This window comes from Eretmochelys imbricata, chromosome 1 (genome assembly GCF_965152235.1).
Source record: "Eretmochelys imbricata isolate rEreImb1 chromosome 1, rEreImb1.hap1, whole genome shotgun sequence".
Classification (NCBI taxonomy): domain Eukaryota; kingdom Metazoa; phylum Chordata; order Testudines; family Cheloniidae; genus Eretmochelys; species Eretmochelys imbricata.
In genome coordinates this window covers 199,778,220-199,790,773 of record NC_135572.1, presented here as the reverse complement: position 1 = coordinate 199,790,773, position 12,554 = coordinate 199,778,220, and the positions used below count along the sequence as shown (strand labels likewise).

The window sequence follows — 12,554 nt, the reverse complement described above, 5'->3', positions numbered from 1 at the left end:
AGAAACGATGTGCTGTGCACACTGCTAAGAGCGCCTCTTGGCTGTATCCGTTACCCTATTAAAGAGAGCGGGCGGGTGAGGTAATATATTTTTACTGGCCCAAGCTGTTGGTGAAAGAGACAGGCTTTGGCGCTTACACAGAGCTCTTCTTCAGGTCTGAAAGGGTGTCTCTCTCTCCCCAACAGAAGTCGGTGGAATAGAAGCAACTGCCTGCCTCATTTGGTCGCTCTCACATCCTGGGGTCCAGAGGGCTGCACCCACGCCCCCTTCTTACTCTCTCTGTCAGTTTAGCCTCGAGTCGGGGCCTCATTTACGCAACATCCGCCGGCTGCCTTATGGCAAAGCGATCGACCTCTGCAGCGCAGGGTGCTGAGCCGAAAGTTGTTTCTGCTCAAAGCCCTGGAAACTCACGCCGAGACCCCTGTATCGCCGGCCCCTAGCTGGGCTCCGGCGACCGGCTGCGTCGGGCTCCTGCGGGTGTCCGGCCAGTTCAGCGGGGGCGGGGGGCGTCTCCGTTTCCCCTAGCCAGAGACGCGCTCCGAGAAAGCAGCAGTCGCCGCAGCATCTGGCAGGAGGCGGAGCCCGCCTCTGGCCACGCGCCCCGGGCTCCTGGACGCCGTCTCCTGCTTTCGGGGCGCTTGGACGCAGCTCAGCCCGGGCCAGCCAGCAGCGCCCTCGCAGCCCACCCCCGGCATGCGGCGGGCGGCGTGCCCCAGCTAACCCCCCGCCCACGCGTGTGTGCTCCGCAGCCTGGGGGCAGCGAGCGGGGCCGGAGTGCCGCAGCCGGACGGGCACAGTGAGTAACGCGCCAGCGTTGGCGGGGGGAAAGGGGTAGCGCTTGGGGCTGGCCCCCGGCGAGCGAGAGAGGGGCCGGGGCCGCGCTGCTGCGGGGTCCGGTGGAGGGAGCTGCGCCCCCGGGGAAGCCGCGGGCAGCGGGGCGGCTCTTCCTGTCGCGCTCTGGTAGCCTGGGGCTGGGCGGCGGGCGGGGCCGGTGTGAACGCGGCTGGGTTCCCCAGCGCCCTTGCGAGGCAGCCCGCCGTGTCGCGCAGGGAGCCGGAGGCGCGCGCGCCCCAGGCAGGCTGCCCCGGGGAGCGCGTTTCGGAGGCGAAGGGGACAGGCGCTGCGCCGAGCTGGCGATGGGAGCGGAGAGGGAAGGCACACGACGAGGCGGCGGGTGGTGTGTCCCCCAGCGCTGCCCGGCCCCCCTCCGTGGCGGCCTGTGTGCGTGTCGCCTGCTTCCCCGCGCTGGCCCCCTTCCTTCCCGGCATGAATTCGGTTCTCCTGGGAGCGGTGTGAACGGGGGCCGCGAACCGATTGCAGGGAGGCGGAGTGGGATTGCGAGCGCGGCATTCGGAGCTGCGGCAGGGTGGGGGCGGGGGGCGGCTTCCTTCCAAATTCTCTTAATGCCTGCCGAAAAGATCGACTCTGGGTCTGTAATAGGAGCTCCGGAGGCGTTGCCCCTCTTCCTCTGATTTCTGGGAGCAGGAAATACCAAGGCACAGCCGCCTGTTTTTGTGAAAAGATTCAGTGCGATCGCAAGGAGTAAAACCACTTAGTGCACTTTCGTTCGTGCAGTTATTTCCTCTCCTACCAGCCGATCCATGTGGCAGCCTCGCTGATCTCTCTATCTATCTACCGTGCAAATTTGTTTGCCAAATTTCAAGTCTGATTTATAAACCAAGAGGACCTGAATATATATATGTGTGTGTCTGTGTGTAAAATAAATAAGTTTTTCTTCTCTCTGTCTCTTGTTCCTGTTCGGAAAAACCCACGAAGATGAGGAAAACCCTTTATAACAAACTGATTATAGGCACAGTGCTGTAAAATGCAGTCAGCAGAGAAATCTGAAGAGAGATTTCCCCACCCCCTTAGTCTGATACAATAATCCTAGGTGTTAATTTAAAAACGCCTCAAACAGAAGTGATGTTTTTTAATTGAGTGCCCCTTGTTATCAAAAGAAGGTGTGTTTTTTTCCCCTTACTAAAATATAGTTAACACCAAATGCATTTTAAAACAAACAGTAGTTTACAGCATGCATCTGAAGAAGTGGGTTTTTTACCCACGAAAGTTTATGCCCAGATAAATCTGTTAGTCTTCAAGGTGCCACCGGACTCCTTGTTGTTTTAGTAGTTTACAGGTAATCTTTTGATGGACTGTTTCTTAAGTATTCTGCAAAGCCAGCTACTTTTTTGTCACTGAAAAAAACCTAAGAAAGTTTCTATTCGTGTGCTGTTATTTGGTGGCTCTGCAGAGTATGATTTGAATGATGTATTTTGGTTTTGACAGTCAATATTCAGATTATAGTTATTTAAAATTATGAGCCCAATCCTGCAGTCTTTATTCAGGCAAAATTTCCAGTGAAATCAGTGGGAGTTTACCTGATTATAGGCCTGAACCAAAACCCACTGAAGTCACAGAGAGTATTTCCATTGACTTTAATGGGGACTGGACTGCTTATATCAACCTGAAGTTTGGTAGCCAAATTGTAAAATCTTAATTTCTTCATACTCTGTCTCTCCCATCTCCCCCACCACACTCCGTATGTCAAGTTTGTAATGCATAAAAATATTTGTCTCTTCACATAGTTACACAGCCATTAGGCAAAGACAGTTTTGTTGGCTGAACATTCAAGACCTTAGCATTGGGATTGTTTCTGTAATGACAGACCGTTGCATTGTAGCCAAACTGAATGTAAATAGTAACCAAAGATGTGTATGTATATCAACCTGGAAAACTTCTACAGGTTGATCAATTTGTGTTAGATTTCTTATTTGCAGTATAAGGTTATTCTAAGGAGAACACAAAAATTAGGGCTGTGCCTTTTTTATTTTTTGCTTCTTTATGATGCATTAGAAAAGTCAAAATAGCACTTTTTACCTTTTTTGCAGTGCTCAGGTGTCAAAATTTTAACAAGAGCTCCCTCAAAAGTTTTCACATTCTTTAAAGTAGGGGTTCTCAAACTTTTATTGCTGGGCCCCTCTTTGAAAATATTTCAGACTGTGATGATCCCCCACCCTGCTCTTGGTACTAGACATAGTTTTTGCGGCATCAGTGCAGATTTCTACAGAGTTAAGTAACTATACTGTGGGTATATTTACACTGGCACAGTTACAGCGCCGGCATACACTGCTCAGAGAGTGCTGAAGGGGAAACTGCTGTTGTGTGTTCATGCTGTCAGCTGCTGGCACAATAGCGTGTTTACACTTCCGGCACTTGCAGCGGTATTTTGAGTGGTGCATGCTGGGCAGCTGTCCCACAGAGCATCTCTCCCTGTTCAGCCACTAAGAGTTGTGTGAAGGTGGAGGGGGCTGCAGGGCATCCTGGGTCCTGACCCAGTGCCCCGTGATGCATTGCTTCACATCCCAGCAATCCCTGTGCTTCTGTCTGCATTTGGCACCATCTTTCAACTGGTTTGTGTACTGTGTCTGCGGGAATGGATCCTGCATTGTTGACCAATATGCTGCTTGCTCTTACTAACATATCAAGAGTGGCAGTGGAGTTATTCCTTAGACTGCAAAGGCAAGAGGAGTGCGATATTGATCTCGCCACGTGTAGTAGCTATGACATGAGATTGCTTGTGGCATTCACGGAGGTGCTGACCACAGTGGATCGCCACTTTTGGGCTCGGGGAAACAAGCACTGAGTGGTGGGATTACATCGTGATGCATGTCTGGGATGACGAGCAGTGACTGCAGAACTTTCATATGAGGAAAGCCACATCCATGGGACTGTGTGATGAGCTAGCCCAAGCCCTGTGGCTCAAGAACACGAGCATGAAAGCTGCCCTGTCATTGGAGAAACGCATGGCGATTGCACTATGGAAGCTGGCTACTTCAGACTGCTGCCGATTGGTCACTAACCAGCTTGGAGTGGGAAAATAGAGCATTAGACTCGTGTTGACGGAAGTATGCAAGGCCATTAATCGCATCCTGCTGCAAAAGACCGTGACTCTGGACAACATCCGTGACATTGTGGATGGCTTTGCACAAATGGGCTTCCCTAACTGCAGAGGGGCAATAGATGGCATGTATATTCCAATTCTGGCACCAGACCAACTAGCAACCGAGTGCATTAATTGGAAGGGGTATTTCTCTATGGTTCTCCAGGTGCTTCTGGATCACCATGGGCATTTCACGGACATTAACACAGGCTGGTCTGGAAAGGTGCATGACACGTGCATCTTTCGGAACACTGGCCTATTCAGGAAGCTGCAAGCAGGGACTTTCTTACCGGACCAGAATATCACCGCAGGGGAAGTCAAAATGCCCATTGTGATCCTGGGAGACCCCCCCTACCCCTTAATGCTGTGGCTTATGAAGCCATACATGGGGCACCTTGACAGCAGCAAAGAGCTGTTCATCAGCAGGCTAAGCAAGTAGAGAATGACTGTTATGTGCTATTGGCCATTTAAATGACTGATGGTGCTGCCTATGTGGGAGACTGGACCTGACTGGTTACAGTATTCCTATGCTTATAGCTGCATGCTGTACGCTCCATAATATTTGTGAAGGGAAGGATGAAAACTTCACTCAGGGCTGGACAGCTGATGCTCAGCACCTGAAGGCTGAATTTGAACAGCCAGAGACCGGGGCTATTAGAGGCGTGCAGTGCAGATCCATAAGGATCAGGGATGCTTTGAGGCAGCAATTGGAAGCTGAAATCCACTAATATTTTTGCTGTGCTTGGGAGTGCAGTGCTTGTAATGCTAGGAGGTGATTGTGATTGGTGCAGGTGATGCACTATGAAGGTTTAAGAAAATTGCCTGTTGCTTTGCAGGGCTCTGTTTGCTTTCAATTAATGGAATAAAGATTGCTTTCAAACCAACACAATTTTTTTATTAAAAATCAACAACCGGAGGAGAGAGACAAACCAAAAAACACATCAGCACTGTGGGGGATAGGGGAAGGGAGGGTCCCAGGAGGAGGTGAGGTTCTGGGAAGGCTAAAGATTTGTGTATGTCCAGGTATCCTATGCAGCCTTGTCCTCTGGAGTACAATGCAGCGGGTACTGTACTTCAGCAGGGCTAAACTGCAGAGGGATGGGTATTGAGTGCAGTGGGTCCTGGGAGTCTGCAGTTCTGGCTGTGGTGGGTCAGGAGTGGAATGTAGCAGGTAAAGACTGGAGCCAGCAGGTTGATAAGAATGTGTTGGTGGTGTCTGGGGGGCGCATGGGAAAGAGTTTTGTGACAGCAGCTGCAGGGAAGGAGCTGCTCAGTTTGTAGTTGTAGCGCTTGGAGTGTGTCCACCTGGTGCTCCGTAACTTTTAAGAGCCACTCCGTGGCTTCATTCTGACGTGCCGCGTTCTCCTTTCAGTCCCCCTTCTTGCTGTCTTGCCACTCCTTCAGTTCTTGTTTTTCTGCCGTGGAAAGCATCATGACATCACGCAGAAAGTCCTCTTTAGTTTTTTGTGTCTGGTTTCTAATTCTGCATAGAGGTTCAGCCGGCCATAACAAAGAGGACCTTGGGAGCCCAGCCTCCCTATCTGTGAAGCCAAAATGCAACATTTTAGAGAAGCAGTATTGTTTGCAACACACAGAACACTGATTCAAATACCTGTCACTAACTGGCCGACCCCAGGCAAGCACACATGAGCCAGAGGACCCCCAAAATGGGCACAGGGGCAAGGGAAATCAGTGTTTCAGGACCGTACTGTACATTGGGAATGTGGCTCTTAAGGAGAGCCAGCACTGGGGGTGGGTGAGGGCTTATAATCATTACTGTCCCCACATTTTCCACAGGCTTTGTTCATTATGGAAGATACCTCACTGCTGAGGTTGAACAAGGACTCAAGCGAGGGTCTTCTCCAAGACTGCAGCTTCTGCTCCGGCCCTTATGTTGCTTGCCTGTGTGCAGCAATGGTCCCCCCCTACAGTGATGGCAAAGTTACCCTTGATGGGGCAAGAAATAAAGCAGCTCTGCCAAAAAACCTGCAGCAGAATCTCCACAACAGTTTTGTGGAGATCTCTTGAGGCAGATTCCCATGAAGCGAGGAAGTCAATCAACACTCTGTTCCACTGCTCAGACGAGGCATGTGGTGGTACGCGCATTATACAGACACAAGCCTGCTTTCGGCAACCCTCCTGCCCCCAACAACTCACTTCAGCGATTCCCGAAATCAGAGCCACTTACCAGGGGCCTCCTCTCCTTGTTGCGCTTCATCAGGTTCTGACAACTGTGACTGGCTAGGCTCCTCCAGGATAGAGAAGAGCACCTGGTTGCATGCATCTCTAACCTCTGAGTTGTCCTCTGCCTCTGGATCCCCCTCCACATCCTCGTCCAAGATTTTCTCCTCTTGGCTCAGTCCACTCTCAACTGGCATGTGCGTCACCACAGTGGCCTTCACAGTGGAGGTAGGGTCGCCACCGAGTATTGCATCCAGCTCTTTGTAGAACCGACAGCACATGGGTACAGCACTGGAGCGGCGGTTTGCCTCCCGTGCCCTGTGGTAGGTGTTCCACAGCTCCTTCACTTTGACCCTGCGCTGCAATGTGTCCCGGTCATAGCCCCTTTCTGTCATGCATTGTGAAATCTGTCCTTAGGTATCGTAATTCCTATGGCTGGAGCACAGCTGGGACTGGACAGCCTCCTCTCCCCAAGTGCTGATGAGGTCCAGCAGCTCGGCATTGCTCCAAGCGGGGGCTCACCTGGTGCGTGCAGCAGGCTTGGCCACCTGGAAAGATGCGCTGAGACCACTGCACGCATCACCGAGCAAACAGGAAGGGGGCTTTCAAAATTTGCAAGGAATTTACTGGCTGGGGCTGACGGTCACCTGAGGGCAGGGCAGTAGAGTTCAAACTGATGGTGAGAGAGGCAAGAGCAGGGATTGTGGGACACCTCCCGGAGGCCAGTCACAGCGCTGTAATCTACCTGGGTGTCTACATTGGCACTGCAGCGCTGTAGCCCCAGCGTAGAAAGCCGTACGCCTCTCGTCGGGGTGGTTTGTTTTTATAGCACTGCAGCTGCACAGTTTCTGCGCACTAAGTGGCTTGGCAGCGTGTGCACCTCGGGAGTTACACCGCAGGAAGCCGCTTTACTGTGCGGCAACTTGCCAGTGTAGACAAGGCCTATGCTACCCTTAGTTCTGCACTGCTGCAGAGCAGGCCAGCTCTGAAGGCAAGGAAAAAGGTGATCTCACAACTTCCCTTACAGTAGCCTCGCCAGCCCCCCTTTTGGGTCAATGTTCCCTCTAATTTTTTCCATCCATGTGCGGAAAGAATTTTGTTTTATGCACCAATATTGAGGTAATGTGTGGCTGTGCACCACCAATAGAAACAAAAAACCTAGACATAATATATATTTTAAAAAAGTTACCATAGGGATAATTACTCCAGCCAGGACATGTTAGGCATTTTAGAACTCAGTACTGAAAGAATTTAAATTTAAGCATAAGAGAGAAATAAAATTATGAAATGCATAGACCAGTCAAAAAACTAAAATAACAGCACTTTGAAAGAATAAAATTACAGAGAATATATGTGCATTGCAGGAAGTACCAAGAAGTAACAACAACAATAACACAAGTATGCGTTGGGAGGTGAGTGTGAAAGACACAGTGTGAGTGTGTGAGAGACAGAGATGGAGTCTCCGTGTGTGTGCACTGGCTGCTGGGGAAGTATATGAGAGACCATGTGCTGTCTCTTTAAGTGGAGAGGCACTCTCCACTCTGAAGGCTCGTTCAGACCAAGCAGCCTGATCTAACTCCTGAGCCCTGCTCCCCTGCCCCCGCTCTGCGGAGACTGGGTACATGGGGGGAGGAAGAGGACACAAAAAACCCATTAATTCTTGTCTCTTAACCAGAAGTATTTTCCTGCCTTTTAAAAAAATGCTAGTCAATGAAAACAGTGTTGAGTATGAATTTAAACATTCTCCTGCCTTATGCACAATTTTAGTGTAGAAAAAGCAGGATATAGAATTGACTAGTGTATTTTCATTGTCCAAGATAAATAGCTGTCGAAGTTCTAAATAACTGGATTAAAAGCTACTGTCTCTTTCCACTTGGTTTCACTTCCTGGTTTTCTGTGGTGTCAAAACCACTAATTCTTCAATTATTCATCATCTTCAAAGGGTAAAGGAGGTACAATTTCTAATGTTTAAAAATCAAAAATCTTTTTCTATTCCCACGCCCCACCCCTCCAAAGCACTATCAGCCCTTCTTTATACATGTTAAAAAGCAAAAAAAAAGCACATGAATTTAATTGCTTTTCTTTGCAGGTTACCCTTAAGTACTGGAATTAAACTGCTTTTGCGCTGTGGTTCTGTAATTTATAGCTCAGCGCTTGATTTATTCACACAACAGTAATCTGCAATACAAAATAGGTACCTTCAGGGCAACATAAATTTGTTGCATTCCATGAAAATATATAGGTAGCGTGAGGTTACTGGTGTGGTTTGTGTAATGAGAATGTTGAGTGAGCAGTTTGTATAGCAGTGATACTTACTGTTGCATTTATATGCTATTTAAGGATATAGTGCAGTGAGGAACTTAATAATAATATGATTCTTGCCGGGTACATATCTCCCATCTAAAAATACGGACACATCTTTGATGCCCTTCAAAGTTTATTGTATTAGGACAGCTCTTGAGAGGATCAGAGTGGAAGAATGGTTAATATTTTGGCTTTAGAAAAAGGTTACCTAGCACGGACAGCAGGCCTGATTCTCACTTACACTAAAGTCTGTTTATACCATTCTGGCTTCCTTGCTGGTGAGCAGCTGGCATAAAGGCTCTACATTTCCTCTGCTCCCAGCACTAGAGCACACTGTGCTATGGATAGTCTCTGCTTCCCAGGAGTGTGTTCTGAGCAGCTCAGCATAAGAGCAGACCTGAGGCTACTCTAATTTACCTCTGCATGGGCCCAGAATATAGGGAGCACAAAGGTTCCCCTTTTTCCATTGTGCCCCAGATTTAGGAATGGAGTAATTGAGAATCAGGACTAACATGAGCTCTTGTAAACTGACAATAAAAAATAAATTCAGGCTCTTACTTAAATGGGTGCTCTTGGTTTAGAGCCAGATTATTCTGAAGCAAGTTTCCTGTGTCCTAGTTTGATAAATCCAATTCTCTGTTCACCATTAATCAGCAGAAAACTTTCTTTGGTAAATGGGCTGCTAAGGCCTTCAGTTTCTGCAGAATTCTAACTTATTTCAAAACTGGAAATTTCTATCCTTGTGGGCACAGTGAATGCTGCAAAAGAAAAGGGAAATGAGAGAGAGAACTTGTTAGATAGAAGGAGATAGAAAGCAGAGAAATGTAAATCTGCTTACATGAGCCCCTATCACGATAGTATCTGAACACTTCACAAACATTAATAAATTTCTCTCTCCAACACTTCAGCTAGCCTAAAGGGAATAAGAGGGACTGAGCCTCTGCGCATGGTCCAGGGAGAGAACCCCGTTAGGAAACTAAGCCCTGGTCTACACTGGAGGGGGGGGGGGGAAATCGATCTAAGTTATGCAACTTCAGCTATGTGAATAACGTAGCTGAAGTTGACGTACTTAGATTGACTTACTGTGGTGTCTTCACCACGGTGAGTCTACTGCTGCCGCTCCCCCGTTGACTCTGCCTGCGCCTCTCGCAGAGCTGGAGTACAGGAGTCGACGGGAGAGCGCTTGGGGGTCAGTTTATTGCGTCTAGACTAGACACAATAAATCGATCCCTGCTGGATTGATCACTGCCCACTGATCCTGCGAGTAGTGAAGCCATACTTTCAGGGTATGTGTACACAGCAATTAACAGCCATGGTTGGCCCATGTCTATCAGATCAGGTGGTGGGGCTGTAAAACCGCAGTGTATTTGGTTGGCCATGGGCTGGAGCCCAGGCTCTGGGACCCTGTGAGGGGGAAGTTCCCAGAGCCCAGATTCCAGCCTGAGACAGAACATATGCACCACAAATTTTACAGCCCCACAGGGCAAGCCCAAGTCAGCTGACATGGGACAGTAGTGGGTGTTTAATTGCTGTATACAGGTACCCTCAGGGCTTCTCTAAACACAGAATTTGCATGAAATTAACTAAAGGCATGATGTTAAGTCAATCTAGTTAAGCCAGTGTAATTCTGGATTTACCTACACTAGTAAAAGTGTTGAGGTTAGCTAATGTATAGTTAACCTTGATCTTTTTCATAGCATAGATGGAAGTTATCATGTTCTTCTTCAGTTTAGTTAGGAGAAGCCTAAAGTTCACCTTCATCACCTTAATTGAGTTGAAACTACAGCTTGCCTTGGATCTGATGATGTTACCTATCATGTTGTCAACATACACCTTCAGGTGCCTTAAAGTGGTGTTTAGGTATCCAAATGTAGGATTTAGATGTCTATCTTCAGGCACCCATATTTTTCAAATTTGGCCCTTCTTGTATTTACGCATACCTGTGCATATAAAGCAATCCTGTGAACTTTGAAAAGCCCTGTAGCATTACAAAATAGCACACATCTGACCAGTGCCTCATGTTAGGGTTCACTGGCTCTTGCCCTAACATGATGCATTGGTCAGTTGTGTTATTTTGTAATACTCCATGGCTTTTCAAAGTTTATAAGTTTGCTTTCTGTCTCAAGCTTCTAGAGTAAAAAGCAATTTTGAAAGAAATCTTTGAAAAACTGCACTGTATAACAAAACAAAAAGCCATTTACTTGACTACGTGTAGGTTTCATGCTCTAATGGAGTTCTGTGATGTCTGCAATATTAACAACATACCGAGGAGGGTGGGAGGTTACTGTGAAGATGGAACTGGAGTGGCTGTGATAGGAAATAAAGGGCTGAGGTCTCGGGGAGCAAAGAGAAGATGTTTTTAGGTGATACAGTTGAACCTACTTACAGTAAATTCTGATAGAGCAGAACTGGATTTTTATGCTTACGTGGAATTAAAGTGGCCTGCACTGTTATGTGCCAGCTGTAATTCTGGTTAGACTGATCCTTGCCTTACAATGAAGCTTTTTTGAGGAAAAGTGAATTTGTATTATAAGAGGGTTCCACTGTAATGTCCTGACTTGCTAGAGTGTGGCCCACATTTTGCCTCAAGGTCCATGTGTCCTGCTCTCATTGACTTCAATAGGAGTTATATGTGCGTGCATCCAAGGGAAGAATTTGGCACTTAGCAAAGGCTTTCCATTTGAGGAAAAGACTGTCTAGAAACATTACAGGCATTAAATAAAAAAAGCATCAGTTATTAAGAATTTATGGGAAATGCAAAACTATATTTAACATTTGTAAAATACTACGTTCAAAAACCTACTAGTAGAAAAAACATTTTGAGAGAGTTTCTTTTGTCTATCCAGCGCAAAGTGGCTTTGGCTGAGAAAATAGAGAACTAAGTTGATACTAACAATTGGTAATCAGATATAACACAAGTCACTGCGAATTATCATGTGAGGCAAATCCTCAACCCAGCATCCAGCCTCAGTAGTTAACTTAGGACATGTCTACACTTTTAAATGGGTGCCACTTTCATATAGGTGTGTTTAATTGATCCACAACAGTAGTGCAATCAGTTTGTACACACAAAAAGGTTTTCTGGTGATTGAGTAAGTGTTGCCCTGTATTAGTGGCCACACAGCATAGAGCTGTTTTGCACTGAGTGCACAGTGTTCTGCTCAGACATCTCGGAGTGTATTGCTCATCCACAGTTGAATACGAATAGTGGGAATTTTTACCTGAGCATTGTAGGATTCCTACCCCAAGGCAATGGAATTAGAGGTTTGGTGCCAAACTCACTATTCTTTCTATGAGCCAGCGCCTACAGGCAGCATGCGGGAAGCATGGTTCACTGCAATCCTCACAATCATGAATATAAACCGACTGTTGTTAAGGTATGTAAAGCGCAACGGCTACAGAACTAGACCAGGAAGAACAGCAGAGGAGGATGAACAGCAGAGGAGCTTCTCCTACAGCTCTTCATGGAACAGCTTCACACAGAGTAGTGCTGCTTTTGGGCTCCCCCAGTGAGTGCTGGCTGGTGGGACAGGATAGTGCTGCAGATCGGGGGTTACCAGTGGCAGAACTTCAGGATGTCAGAAGCCACTTTCTTTGAGCTCTGTGGAGTGCTGACCCAGGATCTGTACCAGTGAACCACCAACCACCCATGTGAGCTCCCCGGAGCGTAGAGAAACACACGACTATCACCATTTGGAAGCTCACCATCCTGGATTGCCACCACGCAGCTGCTAACCAGTTTGCTGTTTGTAGGTCAACTGTTGGTGCTGCTGTAATGGAGATGTGCACCACTATCAAGACGGTGCTTTCCTTCTGGGTCATAAGACTATGCAATGTGCAGGTGGTTATTAATGGCTTTGCCCATCTGGGTTTCCCTCATTGTACTGGGGCTGTTGTTGGAACCCAGGTGTCTGTTCTTTGCCCCCACCCCACTTCAGGCCTCAGACTGAAAGGCATCTTTCTCCGTAATTCTCTGAGGAATGTTCCCTAATATTTATGTGGAGTAGTCTGGGAAAGTCCATGATTCCAGGATCTTTCAGATGTCTGGATTTTTCCATCCAGCAACAAGTAGAATTTTTGTACCCATGATCTATAAGGACATTAATGGCCTTGGAATCCCTCCTCAGCA

The 12,554-nt window shown here is 47.7% G+C and overlaps 1 protein-coding gene across 3 annotated transcripts in view; it reads left to right on the top strand.

The window, feature by feature from the left end:
- The first annotated feature begins 603 nt into the window (after positions 1-603).
- Positions 604-12,554, top strand: part of ST3GAL6 (ST3 beta-galactoside alpha-2,3-sialyltransferase 6) — a 96,959-nt gene continuing 85,008 nt past the window's right edge. For all 3 annotated transcript variants that reach the window (XM_077821733.1, XM_077821742.1, XM_077821716.1), the window contains exon 1: positions 604-796. The gene's annotated coding sequence lies outside the window, so the exon portion shown is untranslated. The remainder of the gene's footprint in view (positions 797-12,554) is intronic.